Below are 17500 nucleotides of genomic sequence, written 5' to 3'. Positions count from 1 at the left end.
GGAAAATTGTGAGACACCGAAAAGTCACATCCTACATACAGATTTAAGCTGAATATGATGGAAACCGACAGAAAGAAAAGGAACTGCAGCTACAACCAGAGTGGGAACTTAGAATCTGGTGAAGCCGGTGGGAGGTAATTCTGATAGAACTTTTTGTTTTTAAATTTTTACACAGAGCAGAATACGAGGGGAAGCGACTTCTTCTCTCCTCGCCTCCCCCTTCTCTCCTCCCCTCCTCCTCCCCCTCTCCCTCCTCCTACTCTCTCCCTTCAACCCATTTGTTTCTCCTCATCTTCCTCAGTCGAGGAACTTCCATCCAAGAAGTTTACTGACACAGAGGTTCAATTGAACTCATATTTGAGCTTGTCTTACAGAGAAAAATAAATAGAAATAAACAATGAATCTCTGTTTCAACAATTCACATTCAGTTATTGGATCAATTAATACATTTTGCTTCCATTTCTAAAGTTATTTCTTCTATTTTGGCCTTTTCTCCTCCTCAAGTTAGGGTTACATTAGAAGTTAGAGTCCAGTTGATCTATGATCTAAATGTTTTCTCGGTTACATTGAACTAGGTTTGTATACAATATAATATAATATCCGTCATGAAAGAAATCATATCTGACAGAAAACTGCGTTTCAGTGATACTGCGACAGCGACAATGTAAAACCAACCGACATCAAGTTCTGAAAGGGGCCTGTGTCTCCCCCAGTTGGTCAATATCAGTACTACATGTAGATAGAGCCAGATAGAAGGATTCCTGTTGATTATGTCTCTATACACAGTTGTGTCATTGATAAAAGTATCCCATATGTCATTCAATAAATCAACTTTGTTTTTTGATAATGACAATAATCTTTCTATTGAAATATATTCTTCAAATAGATGCAATCATTGGGGTGTACTGAGAATTTTTCTACTTTTCCAAATGAGTGGTATTGTTTTGTATTGTTTTATTTGTACTGAAAATTGTACAGGTATATGAAATAAGAATTTAAATATACATTTTAGAATGTTTGGTTTTGAATGTTCTTCCATGGATTCTATGGTAAGTCATCTTTAAGAGTGTTGCTATTGGGCAGGTATGTAACTGACTCCCAAGGTGATTAAAATATGTGGATTCCAAGTTTTACAGAGACCTTCCCTGAGATCACACCTCTTCTTCTTCCTCTTCTTTTTCTTCTTCTTCTTCTTCTTTAATAATTATGCCTCCAACTGTCTAATGTGTACCACGTTAAGCTTACATATCCAGTGTTATGTCAAGAATAATGAAATCACTTCATATTGTAGGTGTAGTTCTATAAATTACCGAAAGAGGGAGACAGATCGTCTAATAGACACAATGACATTTTATTTGCTTTAAATATAATCTACTTTTCTGTGGCATTCATTATAGACAGACAGTTAATGACAATTATAATATTATGATGTACACGGTGCATTTTAAATCAATAAATAAGAAGTGATGTTTAAATGATGACCGCAAGCAGGTTGCTGAGTAAACCGTCAGCTGTGTTTAATAACTACAATTGTTTCCTCGTGTGACAAAGAACAAAAGCTAAAGTTTGGTGCATTTGATGATGTCATTTTCTGTGTTATTGTGTTAATTTAAAATACTTTATATTTGATATCAGGCAATGAAATCTACTTTTCCTCCATAGGAAGCTCCACACAAACAGCAACCTCCTCCTGCTCTCTCTTGGTGTCTCTGACCTCCTCGTGGGCCTTGGAGGGATGCTGGTTGAAATCCTGCTCAGAGAGTCCTGTCGGTTCCTTGGTGACTTGGCATGTTTTATTTTCTTTTATTTGCTGCCCTTGACGGTCACCTCTGCCTCAGTAGGAAATAAGGTGGTCATATCCGTTGACCTCGACGTGGCAGTCACTCAGAGGACAGTTGAGATCTCTCTGTCTGTCCTGGGCCGGTTCAGTTTTCTAGAACATTCTGATAGAAAGTGACTCAAGCAACCTTCTCAACCTTCTCTCCACGCAGGAATCAAACCCATCAGGTTGCTACCTGACGGGTTTGATTCCTGCGATGGAGAGTGTGTGTTTGTCATGAGAGTATTTATGGTGGCTGTGTCTAAGGCTCGTGCCTCACACACTGTGTCTGTCTTGCTGCTAAACCTGAGCGACACTTGGAAAATGAGAGAGAAAAGCAGCCAGGACTGTTGGTATTGCCATAGTTGTGTTTCTGTTCTGTTTCTGTCCATTTTACTGTGTACTTCTCACAGGTCAAGACACTTCAGCAGCTACTTCTGCACTGACAATTGTCTTAAGGTTGTTGTATCTGAACTCTTCTCTGAACCCTGTGATCTATGCGTCGTTTTAGCCCTGCTTTAGGAAAGCTGTTAAACTCGCTTGGGATCCTGCAGCCTGACTCCCGCGAGGCCGACGTGCTGTAGAGAGAAGCTGTGAAATGATAGAAATGACCCCTGACTATCTACCTATAAATTGTGTGTTTGTGTTCTGTGAGTCATGGATGGACGGACATTGTGGTTTACAATGTCAACATGTTATTTGTACAATACAGTATTCACACGCTAGCATAAAAATGTGACTGTTATTTACAGATACACTTTATATACATGAATAAAGGGTTACTGTGATAAGACAAAACTGAATAGATGTAAAATAAAGCTAAAGCGCCTCAACACCCTCGAGCCCCTCATCGACCACGGCATGACAGCCTGGATTAGGGGTGACCTCACGGGTGGGGCAGTGGTGAGGGGCAACGCAGGTGCACCCCAAGGAACTGTACTGTCATCCTTTCCCTTCACCCCACACTGTATATTTGCGAGCAGCTTATTATTACATATTTTATGTTTAACTTCGTTGGGCTGTTTATAACTTTTTTTGACATCTATATTGTGCATTTAGTGTTTTACCTTCTCACTCTACCCTGTGCTTGGTCCCCACTGAGATGCTGCGATGCCTGCAGTTGCCCCACAAGGGATCAACAAAGTACCATCTTATCTTATGTAATTCCTGAAAAAGGATGGAAAAAGATGCTCACACGCTGGACAGTCTATATGCAATTCACTATCGTGCTTTCAGAGAATTTCCTTCTGAATCTTGAAAATGCATCTTTCAAATCAATGTTGTCAGTGTCAGTTTCTTATTTTAGGATCCTATGGTGAGAGATAGAGGACAACATACAGTGTAGAGTGTTTCACCGTTTGGTTTATAATACATTTATTACCATTGCCGATGCCTTACTGGCAGCGGAGTGGATCTTCCCCGAAGTGTTCGGAATGCAATGGAGATTACATCCAATTTTTTTCTCACTCTCGTTATTTTACCAGAGTTGTCATCAATCAATCAGTCAATATATCAATTTATCTGCTTATATGTTTATGTAATATGTTTCTTCGCTACGCTCCTGGTTTTCATGGTGTCTCGTTATGTGTGGTTCCTGCTCTGGCCAGGAGCTCGGTGCGCCCCCTGCTGGTTGTGAGTTCCAGGCCGAGCTCTTCCCAGCGGAGCCTTCCTCATGTCCACGTACGTGGCGTCCATCTCCGGATGCGCTTGGCTCCCCTGAGACAGTAACACGATAACAGCAGCAAGTTGAAGGTTTCCCTCTCACAAGATGGCTACTCATGATCACCACGTGCTCTCCTGTGAAGCTGCGAAGGACCAGACCCTGTGCTGAGTCTATCCCAGTGTTGCCAGAAGCCAAAAACCAAATAATCGTACAAGGACTCCAGAATGATCGTATTTCAGGGCAAACTATCGTACATTCAAATCCAGAATGAGACGCAATCTGTGCCGAGGACACTTTCCCAGAATACAATAGACATATTTAATGGAAGATGAATAATCAGGCTGGTTCCAAATCAGCTCTTTTCACTATTATTGTCACCAATCCTCCCTGATCTCCCACTATTTATATTTGTTTTCATGTTTTATTTTCATTTCCTCATACCGTGTCACTGAGCAGCCTACTCCCTTTTGCTTTGCTGTCACTCCTTCCCTTCACCTGGTTTCCCATTCCCTCCCAGTCCCTCAGTAGAAATACCAGTTCCCTTCCCTGTGTTCTCTGCCAGATTGTCTCTTGCATTACGCTGATTTTTCCTGCACCACTTCCTGTTTCCTGTATCTTTTGTCTGAACCTCTGCCTCCCTGATTCCCTGGACCCTGTTTCTCTGCTCGATCCCCTGCCAGATACGTTATCCTTCTCTGACCGATCTCCTGGTTTTGAGCCCTGCCTGTTTTTTGGAATAATCTTTGTGGACTTTGACTTCCTACCTGATTGTTTTGTGTCGTGCTTATGGGTTCACATCCGTTCTGACTCGGTGAGCATAACAATTATTAGAGAAAATACCCTGAAACTATGACATGTTGAAACGATGGTAAATTTAGGTTTTTTTTTAATTATTGATCGTACATTGTGCAAAGGCCCTAAATAATGTACAAATATCACAATTATCCTAAATCTGGCAACACTGATCTAAGCCAAGGCGGTGAAGAGTTCTAGGTTGAAGTTAGTGAAGCTAACAGAGCTACGACTCCTCCGTGTGACTGGTTTCAGAACACGTTCTTTCCTGCTCCATGAAAACCTGGTTTTACCTTCAGTTTCAAACTACTCGTCATCTCGCCAAGTCATCTTTTCCACAGGAATGAGCTCCTAAAACTTGACTGTGTTACACTGATTGGACACATTCTCTTGATTCATTTTCCGTCTCAAATGTCGCGGCAAATGTAACAGCAGCGACCAAAAAGTACAACAGATCCCCACTTCCACGACACACACAGGAGGTATAGAGTGCATGTGTGCTGTGTATGGGAGTAAGCTGTTGGTCTCACCATGACCTGGGCCTGGTTTACCTGTTGAACAACAACAGTAGAGACACTTTATTACCACGGTAACAGAGTTGACCTGCAGCCACATCAGTACATCTCCACACCTCAGGGCTTGTAGGAAGCTCTGGAGCTGCTGTTGTTATTAACTGTCCCAAGGTTTCAACCTCTTCTTCTAAGGTTTTACATTCTACTCAATGACACCAAAGAACAGCAGAAGAAGGCAAGATGAAGAGTCTCCACATGGTATGTGATGCATTATATGTACGCAGGTCGCTTTACAAAGTAGTACACATTCACAGTTGATTTATAGTATTGCATGTGAGAGTAGTTTGTTATATATGTGAGATTGTTTTTGTACATGAGAGCTCAGTTAGTGATGGTCCCTCAACACTAGGGTGTTTGTGTGTGTGTGTGTGTGTGTGTGTGTGTGTGTGTGTCCCTGTGTGTGTCCGTGTGTGTGTGTGTGTGTGTGTGTGTGTGTGTGTTTGTTTGTTTGTGTGTACACTTACCTGCATCCTCATGTTGGTGAGAGATTCATAAAGATCCTCAGAACGGGTTTTCTAAACACACACACACACACACACACACACACACACACACACACACACACACACACACACACCCACACACACACACACACAGTTCCTGTGTTTCTGGATGATTCTCAGGGGTTTATGAACAATGAAAGGTGAAACCAATGCAGGTGGGACTGTTGTCATTGGACTATTCCTTGTGTTCTGTTTTGCTCACAGAAGAGAGTCCTGTCCTTACAGTCCTACAAACAGACAGACAGACAGGCAGGCAGACAGACAGGTGGACTGACCTTCATGCGGATGCAGCAGAAGGTGATGGTGCAGCTGTAGAGCAGCAGAGCAGCCAGCAGAGCAGTCAGTACAGGGAGCCCAAGCAAAATAACCGGAGCAGGAGGCTCCGTCTCCCCCTGATCCACACACTGAGAGCTGTTCCTCTCTGGAAAAAAGGAGAGGGTGAGAGACAGACGGACAGACAGACAGACAGGCGGGCAGACAGGCAGACAGGCAGGCAGGCGGTAGGACAGACCTAGCAGCATTCTGGTGGGTCTCCCTCTCTCCGTGGTATACAGTCCGTCCCACTCGGCCGTGAACTCACACTCGTAGCCGCCGCTCAGGTTGTGGAGGCCGAGGCCGAGCAGGACAAAGACACAGCCGCCGGGGGAGTCGTCCAGGCAGAGCACGTCTCCACGGCGACACGCCCCCCCGGACGCCCCCTGGGGTCCAGACATGGGCTTCTGACACAGCATAGAACGCTGCCCCTCACTGGGGAAAGACAGGAGGAGAGGACGGACACATCACACTCGGTTGCCAGCCTGATGTAGAACATTATGTAATAACACACCAACATTGCTGTATTTATTCATGTCGAGACCGTGAGGCGGGACTCTGTGGACGACAGGAAGCCCTTCTCATTTTCAGGATAAAGTCATAACACGCAAGAAGTGGATCCTTGTATTGATAATAATATAACGTTAATATTTCCATGTGTCACCAGGACTCGGAAAAGTCGAGTCACCTTTACGTCAGCCGATGCTGCGTTTAAGGAAAACTCTGAAGATGTAACTTGTTTTAGGGGTAATGCTGATGTAAAGAGGAGCGACAGCACGAACTCCAACATTTGTAATCGGTGTTGATAATGGACCCTGTAGCTATGTATATTATTATTTTTCTCCTCATTTCTCCGGCTTAAAGTGTCTGGCACACGGCAACCGCCAAACCCAAGGAAATGGTTGAGGTTTCGTTGGAACCGGGTCACTCTTGTGGTTCATGTTTGATCCACATCAATCTACATTTGGAGCAGAATTAGTTAAAAACCTTTGCAAATTTACCGGAAAATTAAAATAAATACGGTGTACCTTGATTCGTTTGGGGAGCGGGCGCTTCGTGACTTCATCATCCAATTTCTTATATACTGTATATGCAGGTTTCCTCTCTTGGGGGGCATTCGCATCGGACGAGGTGCGCGGTGTAGGGCTGCACGATAAACCGTAGTTTCATTGTCATCGCGATATGAACATGCGTGTTAAACACATCGCAAAAGCCTGCCTGAAACATGACGAATAAGAAAAATCATCTTTTTTTTTTCTTCTTCTTCACCCGTCCGAGAGAGCGAAGCCATCCGCAACTGTTTAACCAGTTGACTCATAGTGGTAAAGTAAAGGGAACTGGGAAATTCAGTTTTAATGTCTTATAGTTATAATGTCTTATTAAATTAATGTTCTGTTTAATTGGTTGGGTGGGTATTCATGTGATATTTGTTTAATAAAAGTTCAAAATATACAATTTCATTACTTCATTCAGTGTACATAGTTCTATTCAATGTTTGGGGGTCTATGTTAGCAGTGCACCTATTCAAGCAGAACGACATTTGAACTATATACCTAATATGCACACTTCAGTATTTGTTTATTTATCGCAAGTCATATCTTCATCGCAATATTGAACAGATTTTCCCCCTATCGTGCAGGCCTAGCGCGGTGTAGACTCCATTGGTGTGTAGTGGTCGCGCAGGAGCCGATACTGCGTTCAAGGGAAAGTCGGAAAATTGTTACTTATTATTGTTATTATGCTGTTTTTAGGAGCCCAGCCCACAGACAATTACAATTACAGACAATTAATTTGGTTAAAATCGTTATATGTATTCCTGTCAAAGTATTCCTCATTATGTGGAGTCATAATGACGGTATCACAATAACTATAATAAATGACAGTGAAAGTGACAATTATTAATTGTTTTTGTGTTATGAAATAATTGTATTGTTTGTGTGTTTTCATGTTCCAGAAGCCAAAGACAAATCGAAAGTGGAAGACGATAAAGATGTCCAAGAACGTCCTAGAACGTCCAAGAACGTCCACGGACGTCCAAGAACGCCCAAGAACGCCCAAGAACGTCCAAGAACGCCCAAGAACGCCCAAGAACGTCCAAGAACGTCCACGAACGTCCACGAACGCCCACGAACGCCCACGAACGTCCAAGAACATCCAAGAGTGTCAACGAACATCCAAGAACATCCGAGAACGTCTGAGAACGTCCAAGAAAGTCCACGACCGTCCAACCCGGGTTCCATGTCAACCGGGAAAATTTGTATTTGGTGTTGGTAGGAGGCCCGGCGGTGTTCGTACGCTGATATGTGGTTGAGTCGAGCGTCTATGATGGCAGTGGCGTTGGTGGTGTGTTGACAGCGGATGGAGGCAACGCCATCGGTGTTGACGGTGCGACGGGCGTCCTGCTTTACCTGGAACCCTGCTACAGACACGTACAGACAAACATACTGAATATGTCCGTCCTCCATTTCAAGTATTGTTGTAGGACTATGAAGCAGAAGGGCCAGGCCTTCATATGGCGAAAAACTGTAATGATATATATATACAGAGTTTTTAAATAAATACAATATTACAATATTTTCTTATTCACGCAAATACCGTTGACTGGCCCATTGAGGAGGGAGCTGCTTTCTCTGTAGAACTGACCCATAAGGTTCCAGAAAAACCTCTTTTACGCTTTTTAACGAGCTGCAGTTTTGACTGTGTTGAGCTGCATTTATTATGTTCTAAATGTATTTATATTAACCACCAAAAATCAAACAAGTGTTTCATTCAATTGCAGGTAATTAACTTTTTCTAATTTAACACAATTTGTTATGATCATATTTTCTGCAGCTACATATAGATGCCTCCATATTCTATATATTTATGTACTGCATATACATGATATTAGTGGCACTGAACATACCACAGCAAAAAACAGTGTGCACACGCACAATATATACACACAATTGTCCTCCAAAAAAAGAACATGATGTAAAAAAATAAAACCGTTTTAAACTGCAGGTGGGTGTCGGCTTCGCATCAGTTTCTTAAAAAAAAAACTTTTTTATGGAATGCAATTTAGTATAAATGGAATGTGTAGATAAGTTACTTTAGGACAATTTATTATTATTATTATTTATAATAATTATACAAATAATGATAATAATAAAAAGCATATATACAATAATAATAATAATTATTATTATTATTATATTTTTTTATTATTATTATTACTATTATTATTATAATTTATTATTATTATTATTATTATTATTATTATTGTTATTATTATTCATTATATGCCAACTATTTCAGAAAAATTACTGAAGACCTTTGCTCAAATACTGTATGTTAAATCCTAAAACTAGAAGTCCTAAAAAATAATTAAAGTTATTTTTGATATGATTGATGGAGATTGGATCATGTTTAAAGAATAGTTTTTACCAAGTGCTCTGTAGCGATTAAATGTTCTAGGATTAACTTAAATCCATTTATGAATACTTAAATATTTAAATTATAATTATAACTATTATTACTTCATACCCAGTAGGACACTCCAGGTGGAAACGCTTAATATATATTACAATAATGCGACTTCCCAGTAATTAGTAAAAGTCATCAACGACTCCCATCCCAGTTTTCCTTTTTGGTAATTGCTCTTGTTCCTACCGTGACCGGCTTGTAGTGTGGGGAGGCAGGTTGCCATGGCGATGATTATCTGGGCGACCCGGGCAGATGCCATATCAGCCTCTCTGCTTGAGCTCTAGTTGTGTTTAGGGTGAAACCACACAAAACATTAACGATGCAGGAGCACACTCTCAGATGCTCCACTGTGATTGGACGATCAGAAAATGGGACAGGAAATTGTTGCGTTCTGGTTTAAAGGCTTATTATGCAGATTTCTGCACCATTTTCCACCTTCTACTCGTGGCGGACCACCACGACCCATCTGGAGACCAAACCCAAGTGTTGGGGGTGTTTTGGGGCGGCTGTGAAAACAAACAGAACGGAAAACAGAAGCAGACAGGAGTCGTTCTGAAGCTGTGCGGTGCCAAAGAGCAAAAAACTCTAGTTTCTGAAGGAGTCATTCCAATCAACTCATTGAACCAAAGTCCCAAAAGCAACTTTCCGTCCTACATTGCGACCTCAAGTTTAACAGAAATTAGACAAACTGCAAAATGCGGTAAGATTGTGGTTCTAACACCTTCCTCCTCCACCCCCTCGGTGTCACTGAGTCAGTACCAGAGAAGTTCCTAGTACACAAAGTTACACAGTAGGTTCCACGTATACAAGTAGGTCAAGTTGACGGCGTCAAAGGCATCGTCCTCCCAGCGTGTGGGTGGACATGGGGGGGAGGGCAAACAGGCACAAATGGGATTTGGAGTAAAACCACCTGGATTCACTAAGCAGCATCAAGGCAGAACCCCAACACAGAGCCCCAGCTGAGCCCCAACGTAGAGCCCCAACACAGAGCCCCAGCTGAGCCCCAACGTAGAGCCCCAACACAGAGCCCCAGCTGAGCCCCAATGCAGAGCCCCAGCTGAGCCCCAACACAGAGCCCCAACGCAGAGCCCCAACATAGAGCCCCAGTGTAGAGCCCCAGCTGAACCCCAGCTGAGCCCCAATGCAGAGCCCCAACTTAGAGCCCCAACGTAGAGCCCCAACGCAGAGCCCCAGCGTAGAGCCCCAGCTGAGCCCCAACATAGAGCCCCGACGTAGAGCCCCAACGTAGAGCCCCAACGCAGAGCCCCAACGCAGAGCCCCAGCTGAGCAGCGGCTGGAGCAAAAGCACGGAGACAGGTCTTTCACTCCCCGGACCTGGAGCCTTCAACCTCCCCAAATGGAACATTTCCGTCCCGGGTCACATGGTTGAGCAGCACACTTCACCAGAAACAGACACCACACTTTCCAAGAAAAGCTTCTCCACTCAGCAGCGTCATCCTGTTCCTCAGCTACCACCTGGAAACTGTCTCAGCAGCTTCTGTGCTGCTCTCACAACGTGGTGAACCACACGTCCTCAGAGGACACCACCGCATCCTTTGTGTGGAGAAAATGAAGTGAATCCTTCTTTCTTTCTTTCCTCTTTCCTTCTCTTTTTCTTTCTTTCCTCTTTCTTTCTTTCTTCCTTTCTTTCTTTCTTGCTTTATCTGTTCACCTGCTTGCTCTGTTTGTATCCAGGATCTAAAAATGTTCACCTCATTCAACTTGATAGAGGAGAGCAACCGTTCCCAAGCTTTTCAGACTCACCTCCCACTTGAAAATCTCAAAGTGTTTGCAGCCACATCTGACCAGAAGATACAGAAGCAGCCTCCCCTGCTTTAGAGTTGGTACGAGGGATAGTTAAAAGACCACTGTCTGTGGACCTGACACTTCTTGCTGCTTCCTCTATAATTAGCATTTATTTTATATACTGAGGTGCAAGGCCATTTATAGCTTTACATACAAGCAGCAGAGTGTAAAATCAGTTGTAGTTTTGACAGGGGGCCAATGTAAAGATGTAAGAACAGGTGTGATGTGTTCAAACTCTTTAGTCCCAGTGACTAAACTAGTTAGTCTGACGAACGTCTGCAGCCGCATTCTGGATGAACTGGAGCTGCTGCACAGCTGATTTGGGGAGATCGGTGAAGAGGCCATTACAGTAGTCCAGTCTACTCCTTATGGATTCATGGATTCATCTTTCAAAGTCTACTTTTGACAGGAAGCCTCTTCATTTTGAAATGTTGTTTAGCTGGTAGAAGGCTGAGGTTGTGATGTGATTGACAAGGCTCTTCAAATGTAGATCTATGATTACACCCAGATTTGTGGCTTCATTCTCGCTCTCCAGAGACAGAGAACTGAGATGAGCTGCAGTTTTCTGTCTCTGAGCCTTTGCACCAAAGATGAGTTTTTCTGTTTTGTCTTTGTTCAGTTGTGAAAGCTTCTGTGGCGTCCATGCATTCATATCATTCATATCATTAATACACTGAGTGAGGGAGTGTATGGGCAGAGGGTCATCAGGACATAGGGATGTGTACAGTTGTCAATCATCTGCATAGTGATTGTATATATTTATTTTGTGTTTCTTTATAATATGTGCAAGTGGGAGCAGATGAGGTTCAACAACTATAGTATAGTAAAGTGATAGCATAGTACAGATGGTACAGTGGCGTATAATACAATACAGTACAGATGGTACATTATAGTATAGGGTAGTACAGATGGTTCAGTATAGTAATATGTATTATGTGAAATGCATATTCCACAGCGCAGGTGGTGGTTGTGTGTGGTTGGGTAGAGGTAAAAAAAGAAAGAAAGAAAGAAAGAAAGAAAGAAAGAAAGAAAGAAAGAAAGAAAGGAAATGATTTCCTTTGGTCTGAATTCTGTCATCATGCACTTTCACATCCTGTTGTTGAAAGCGCCAAAAAAGTGTGTGTCAATAGATGTTTTTGATCTTCTCCCGCAGCCACAAAGAAGTCTGTCAACAAATCAGAATTGTATCTGAATTTAACTTTATCCACAGACTCAGATATTAGTTCATGAGAGTTTATGCCAACACGACATGAACCAGTTGCTTATATTTATATGTTTGGTTTATCTGACATTTACATTTAATAACATGCAAATAACAGGACATTTACATCTTATCACATGTGTATGTAACATTACACTTACTTGACATTACACTTAGATCTAATTCCATTTAAATATTACATTACTTTTAAATCCAATTACATTTACTTGACATTACATTTAGATCTAATTACATTTATATATATATTACATCACATTGACATTGACAGTGTGTAGATGTGGTTGAGGTTAAGGTTCCTCATCTCCGATACTGTTGGACCTGCAGCGCCCCCAGGCAGTCTGCGCTGGCACGGCACCTAAGAACTACTGGAAATAACATTATTTGAATGCTTTACTTTTCAAAAAGAAAAAAAAGAAAATGACGTGAAAACCAAATGAGCAGTGTCTAGATGTGACAAATAGATTCAAGATTCAAGATTCAAGAGGTTTATTCGTCACATATATACATACTTTCATACATATATGCAGTGAAATGTCATGCAACGCACCCGGTGATAACACACAATATACACACAAATATAAAGGCAAGGTGTGGATTAGGATGGCAGCTCATACAGAAAAGGCCTTTTGTCCCCTTGTTTCATTTGTAGAACTCACAGATGAAGTAGTGAATGACAAGTCGTCAATAACAGACGTAGGAACCCAGATGAAGTGACAGCTGCTGCAGGCCTCTCCCTGTGGGGTGGGGTGTATTCTACTGCTCCCAGGTTGATCCACGTGGAAGCACAGAGCTGTGTTTACATGGGTTTATATCCATAAATCTTCAAATGTTTACATTTAAAATCGGAACATCTGCGGTAGAAGTTGACGTGTTAGGTTTCAGCACAACAAGGTGTTTGCTCTACACTGTGAACGGACTCCAAACAAATACAGTTGTACCTGGACTTACGACTGCATCTACTTACCACTCATCCAACAAACCAGCAGTGAAAGTCGCCAAAACTTGTATCGACTTGCGACCGACAGCTCCAAGATACGAGCGTGGAAATTTGTAGTTGGTGCGTTGGCGGCCCGTCATCAGTCAGTCAGCAGCTAGTCATCAGTCAGTCAGCAGCCAGTCAGCAACCAATCAGCAGCCAGTCAGCAGTCAGTCAGCAGTCAGTCAGTCAGCACCCAGTCAGCAGTCAGTCAGTCATCAGTCAGTCAGCAGCCAGTCAGCAGTCAGCAGCCAGTCAGCAGCCAGTCAGTCAGTCAGCAGTCAGTCAGCAGTCAGTGAGCAGTCAGTCAGCAGTCAGTCAGCAGCCAGTCAGTCAGCAGTCAGTCAGCGGGCAACCGACATAGTGTGTGCATGTAGTTGGTGGCTTATCCATATTTCTTTCATATTTACTGTGTTTGTGTATTTTGTTTCTTTTCACGCTTCATGATGAGTCCTAAGAAGGAGGACGATGGAAAAAGAAAAGGGCAACGATTCCCATTGAAACTAAGAAGGAAATCATAGAAAAACATGAGCCTAGTGTATATGGGAAAAATTGCTTGGACTACAAATACAGTCGTAAGTCGAGGTAGCACTGTACAGGAATGTTGTTGGAATTTGGAATTGAATATTGACAAAAGAGCCATTGTTTGTTGATAAGAGCATCATGTCGGCAGCAGAGCTGGAGCTTATGTACATCCAGGGCGATTAACACACATCTTCTGATAAAAGCTACTAAAATGTCACAAACGTACGAACACTGTGGATCTGTGGCCTTTTCCTCTTGATGAATCTGAACAGAAAGCAATGGTTCATTTTTAAAAATATAACTAATTTCATGGCACTGTGGTTCAAGAGGTTTATTCGTCACATATATATACATACTTCCATACATATATGCAGTGAAATGTAAGGTTCTGTTGTTTCTTTCACTTGTGTATTTTGAGGAGCTCCTCCGAGGAAGCTGCTGACGGTAAAATTGTTCATGTCTGAGAGGAAACTGCGTTGGATGTGACTACGCTGCTGTGGCAGAGTCAGAGTGAAAGTAGTGACGAGTGTCACTGCTGGGACTGGCACTGCTGAATCCTGAAATTACTTAACGTATCTATGTGATTGTTCTCATTATGTCTGTCTGTCTGTTCCTCTCTCACTCTCTCTCTCTCTCTCTGTCTGTCTGTCTGTCCGCCTGCTTGTCTGTCTGTCCACACTAATAGAATACCAGTCTTTTTGTTGGCAGAGTGGAAAGAGGTTCTCTCTGGTGAAGCAAGCACTCAATGTGCCTTGCTCAAAGGCACCGGTTCTTGATTATTCATTTCTTCTGCAAAAATCGTATAAATGACACACACACACACACACACACACACACACACACACACACACACACACACACACACACACACACACACACACACACACACAACAAACCTAACAGGCACGCAGTCATGAATGGCATGTAATATCAGGTGACAACCACTGGGTGTCAGTGTTTCTTCACCACACCGTCCCTGAGGCTCTGAGTGTAGCGTCATGTTTATCACTTGCTCTTATGAACAACACTTCTGAAAATGAAGGACAACATTTCAGTTTTTATATATGGAAAATACAATTATTATTTCTTAAATTAAAGACATTTTTTTACACCATCAAGTTGGATTTATTTTCTATTTATTTTGTGGCATTTGTGTGTGATTATTATCTCAATAATGTTTGTCCATCTCTGTCACTAACAAACTTGATGGATTTGGCTTTTGTTTTATGTAAGTTTACTAAATTAGTTTATCAGATATAAAACGAATTAATCTGGAAGTTTAACTTTGATGTTGTGCTGCCCACAACATCAAGATTTAAATACAGAATATGACACGGTATTAATGCAGCTATGATAATATACAATAAAATAAATGACTAAATGCTAAATGACTAAATGTAAATGTAAAATAATAATATACAACAAAATAATAATAGGAATAAGTAGAAGAATAATTTATAAGCAGTGTCCAATGGAAACAACAATATAATTATGGAATTTATAGAATTACGGTTAACCCGAAAAATGTAAGCTGTGATATGCTAATTACTCCCAGAAATGCCACGTTTTTTGTATTTCATAGAAATATAGAAGAATATAGAATATAGAAATTTAATCCAAGGAAAGAAGTGACCACTAAAATTATGTAAGTTCGACCACTCTCGTAAATCTCCGTAAATACGTAAACCTGCATTTACACGTCATAATTAAAGCACACGAGACCCAAGGTCACCTCTGAGACTGCACATGTTCTTACACACAACAAGGTAAGTTATAACAAAGACAAGTTTTGGTCTAAATAAATAAAGTGAAAAGACATGGAAAAAACACATAAAAGATGTTACACTCTTAACGACAATACTGAACAGATTTCAAAAAAGGACAAAAATATAAAAAAGACAAAAATGTATGTAATGAATACAAAGCATGTAGCAAGGAACAAATGAAAAAAACAATTAATAAACATAAGGCAATAATCTGAAAAAAAAAAGGAAAAAGTTTGTTCGAGAACAATTTTGACAAAAGACAAGTACTGGTGCAGAATATGTATGTGCAGTCTGCCATCTATAACTTTTTCAACATCAAGTCATAAAATGTCCAAAAGAAGAATATCTTAAAAATATATATAATTACGAAAAATCTATATTAATTGTATAATAGAAACATATTTACACAAATGCACAAACCTTTGTAATGACAATTGATTTTCCAAATTGGACCTTCTGGTTGACTTTTGTATGTATTTGTTTCACATGTCACAGGAAAATTATTTCAGGCAAAGTTCCAGAAGAAAGTACTGTAAACAATTTGACTTTAGATGCTATTCCATCAGATATAAAAGGCCTAACCTCAGTTGAACAATGCTTAATTGCGAAGATCATTCCATTCATGAAAATACTAGCTTCACCTAAAGGTGGACAAAATGGTGTTGATGGACCAGTCACATGTCGACCTGCAAATATCACCAATGTAACAAATGTACTTCCTAGATCTGAGGATAATGACCTTATGGTTTGTGTCAAATTGAAGAGGAAGTTAACTTACAAAGGCCATTATAAATATCAATATGTTCATACAGATCAAATAAAAACAGCATTGGCATATTGGAGAATACATCACAAGTGGTGGAAGGATGTAGAATGTAACATTGAATGGAAAAATTCTCTTTACAAAATGGAAGAAGACCCTAAAACCACAAACAACAGTAATGAATTGATGTGCATTGATAATATTAAAAATGCAGATTTAAGTTGAGAAGATGAAAATTTTGATGAAACATGAAGTGATCAACAACAAGATGGAATGTTTATTGAACATGTTTCTATAAGTTGGTATTGTACAGGAAGAATTAGAGCAGCACTTTGATTACATTTTTATCAGGTAACATTAATAAAAACTTTGCAAACTCACTGAAAATTGAAGAACATTGGTGTTATATTGAGAACACAGTCACTTTGTGACATCATGTATCAATGCAATATAAATCCACGGTTCATTTCTGAATGGTGGTAAAAATCAGAAAATTGTAACTCGTGCTACAGTGTACAGAATCCGGAGGACTGTGAAATGTATCTGACACGACTCAACTTGACCTTGTGTATTACTGCCTGCAGCTATATTTATTATTATGATTATGATTATGATTATGATTATGATTATTGTTGTTGTTATTATTATTATTATTATTATTATTATTATTATTATTATTATTGTGGTTGTTGGGATGGTGTGTTTCGGGCAGTAGGTTGCCTGTTGCTCGTTAGACCAATCAACAAACAGGTAAAACACCCATCCCCACACACACACTCGGGAGAGGAGCCTGTACATGACATTCTGCTGAGTCTATCTGCTCTGGGCTTGTTCCAATATAATATAATATAATATAATATAATATAATATAATATAATATAACATAATATGATATAATACAATATAATATAATATAATATAATATGATAGAATACAATATAATTTTATATAATGTAATACAATATAATAATATATTTTATAATACAATATAATATAATATAATACAATATAACATAATATAATATAGGACAATACAATACAATATGATAAAATAAAATATAATATAATATGATAAAATATAAAAATATACATAATATCTTCTTTTTCCTTGGGGTGCTCCCGTTAGTGGCCACAGCGGATCATCTGCCTCCAACACCTTGTGTTCTGTGCATCTTCCTCCCTGACACCACCTGCCTGCATGTCCTCCGTCAGCACCTCCATCAAGCTTCTCTTTGGCTTCCTCTTTTCCTCTTGCCTGGCAGCTCCACCCTCAGCCTCCTCCCCCCAACACAACTCTCATGTCTCCTCCACACGTG

Source organism: Zeus faber (assembly GCF_960531495.2).
Source record: "Zeus faber genome assembly, chromosome: 18".
Classification (NCBI taxonomy): domain Eukaryota; kingdom Metazoa; phylum Chordata; class Actinopteri; order Zeiformes; family Zeidae; genus Zeus; species Zeus faber.
The sequence above is the reverse complement of the archived record's forward strand: the minus strand, read 5'-3'. Positions refer to the sequence as shown.